The sequence below is a fragment of the Fulmarus glacialis genome, unplaced genomic scaffold (genome assembly GCF_000690835.1).
Source record: "Fulmarus glacialis isolate BGI_N327 unplaced genomic scaffold, ASM69083v1 scaffold1425, whole genome shotgun sequence".
Classification (NCBI taxonomy): domain Eukaryota; kingdom Metazoa; phylum Chordata; class Aves; order Procellariiformes; family Procellariidae; genus Fulmarus; species Fulmarus glacialis.
This window is the reverse complement of record NW_009214685.1, coordinates 262-3,047: the sequence shown is the minus strand read 5'-3', so window position 1 is coordinate 3,047 and position 2,786 is coordinate 262. Positions and strand designations below refer to the sequence as shown.

The 2,786-nt window shown below is 48.9% G+C and overlaps 1 protein-coding gene across 1 annotated transcript in view; it reads right to left on the bottom strand.

The window, feature by feature from the left end:
• The window catches only part of GRIP2 (glutamate receptor interacting protein 2), a gene marked incomplete at its 5' end in the record, with an annotated part of 51,806 nt that overhangs the window by 48,762 nt on the left and 258 nt on the right, over positions 1–2,786 (bottom strand). The gene's annotated exons all lie outside the window — the stretch shown is intronic.

The following is a 2,786-nucleotide window of genomic DNA, read 5'->3' as shown; positions in this document are numbered from 1 at the left end:
ACCCTAAAGGCTTGCAGCCCAGCGCCTCGTGTCACGGCACACACAGCTTATTTGCAGAGTGACTATTCAAATGCCACCAGTTTCTGGCTGATCAGTTTATTTGTTGTTTTTTTACTCCCCCACCCCACCCCCCCCCTTTTTAAAAGGCCCATAAGATAGAGTGTCACCGCGGGAAAGCATCTGTTTATTGCAACGTTTCTCTGGCAAAGGACAGAGATCTTCCCTATGCCAAGGGAGGTGCATGCCCAGTTCACCCTCCTTTTAAATGGAAATGGCAGATTAATTTAATTCCTTCAGTGGCCTTGAGAAATCTCAGCCAATTTGATTAAAAGCCTGCCGCTGCCCCATCCTACGCTGGCCTCCCCAGTGAATGCCCGACAGCCGGGGGATGCTCGGCGGCAGTGGCAAGCAGCTGCCGCATCCCTCGCACCGAGAGCGGGGCTGGCCCCATGCAGCGCATCCTCAGCGTGCAATTTTGGCTGGGAAACCACGCAGCCAGCTGGGGAACGCCATGATTCAACACTCCCCCACAGCAGCCTTAGTCTCTCACCAAGGACAGATGCGGAAAAACAAGTTTCCCTCCTCGAGGGTCAGCCCACACCACCCCAGCGTGTACGGCTGCAGCAGAGAGCGAGCGTGCTGTAAAAACCTCTATTTTCCCTGGGGATGAACAGGCCAAGCACCACTTCATGGTGGTGTCCCCAGCTCTTATAATGAATCAAGTGAACTGTGTGGCCACGTGTCCCCCCAGCCCCTTCACCAAGTTTTCAAAATGGGAATTAAGAGTGCTCCCTTCAGGCTAATAACATCCCCACACTAATTCCAGCACCTGCTCTTCCCTTCCCTCATCATCTTCCTGTGGCTGGTAAAGAGAATGTCTGTAATAGTTGTGATCTGGGGATGATGCACTCATCTCCTGTGGCAGTTATTAGCTGTTGCCTGGCAAAACTGTCTGCAGAGATTGTTTTAAGCTACATGTTCTGCATCAACTTGCCTTATAAGAAAGCAGGACAAGTATATCCCTTTACAGGCTTGGGGAGAAGCACTCTCTATGCAGAAATTATCTAAGAAAAGGGCTGGTTTTATATCTTGGGAAGTATCTGGTTGTGGTCCACTGTATAGCAACACAAGATGGAGAATCACTGCATAAAACCCTGCCATCACTCTGTGTTCACTCAACCCTAACAGTTTTAGGTGCGAGAGTTACTCAAGAAGAAATACCAAGACACCTTCATGGCTATTCTTGCTCCAGGTCAGGTTTTAAAACAATCAACTTTCTGCAACATGGGCACCAGGGGACCGTACAAACAAGAAACCCCCCAAAAAGCCCATTTCCCACGGACCATTAATTGTTTGCTGCTGTTCAGACTTGACAGCTCTGTGCAAAATCCCTCCTTAACTCTGCCTGCCCCCTCCCCAGGCAGGGCTGCCAGCCCAGCCAGCCTGTGGGGAGAGGAACGGACATCCCTCACTGACCGCTCAGTCGAAATCATATAGAAAGGCAGAAAATAGGGTTTGGGTAGTTTCTGTTTTCCATCATTTAAGCGCTTCCTCTTTTTCATGAATACCAGCCAATTTCTAAAGAGAAGCCGCTCCTGTAGCATGGCAGAAGCCAGGCAGCGTGCAGGCAACTGCCGAGGCATCAGGTTTTCCTTCCAGCTCTCCCAGCGGAGTACGTGTCTGCGTGGTACACGCTGCCCAGTCCTGGGAGCCTCTTCCCCCAGGGCAGACCCAGTACGTCCACACTTGTGGAGTTTCTGCTGAAAGGAAGGCGAAAGCCTGGGGGAAGGGAACTCAAAAGGAAGCAGAAAGCCCTCAGGACTGGCACGAGGAGCTCCCTTAGCCTGGTGCAACCCTCTTGCACCTTGCATGGAGCGAGTTCTGGTGTTCTCAGCTCTCTTTCCTCAGGGGTGGCGTGGTATTAAACTCTCTCAGCTGCAGATCCTTTTTATTTCCCTCCTCCCTGACAAATCAGAAAACAACCTGGTATCATGGACTCCTATTCCTTACTGGATCCTAGGCTCAGACGTGCTGGACTGGTTTGCGAGATTTGCGGAAAAGACTCCAACCTAGGCCAGTTTATGGCTCCAGTGTAGGCAGAAACCCCTCTGGAAATGTAAATGCAACATCAAAATCTAATGCACAGCTCAACGAGCTTCCAGAACAAACACAGCTTCGGACTCTGTGGTAACCTTAAACTCATTAACGACGCTCCCTGCAGTAACAGCTGTGTGTCACAAAGCCAGCTCAAAATGACTTTACAGTAGCTAATAATAAACCTTTTCCCAGGGCTTGAAACTGAAAATCAAATGAAAAAAAAAAAAAAAAACACCAATCCTCCAAACCCTCAAACTTAATATCTACTGTGTAGAACACTTTTTACAAATACCCATCCTCTGCCCTGCAGTAAATTCTGTCTTATTTGGGGTCAATCAGTTGATCACCCCTCATTTATTTCAGAAGCAGATCTGAACTAACGTTTCTAAGAAAGGGAGTAGCTCCAGAATTAAGCAGGGTCAAAATTCAGAACGGAAGCCAAAGCCCCATCAAGTCTCTGCCTGCTTGCAGCTCACTCCTCTGCACACATTTAATAGCGGTATTTGCAGTGCTGGCAAGCGCTTCAGCCCCCTTTAACTCCAACTTCTTCTATGTCCTCTTTGCCTACATTAGAAAATCCCCTTTTTCCCCCTCCTCTGAAACCAGTCACCATTCCCACCAAGACACATAATTGGATAAGGGCATTTCAAATGTGTTCAACTAAGCTGCTTTTGAACTCTATCCCTACA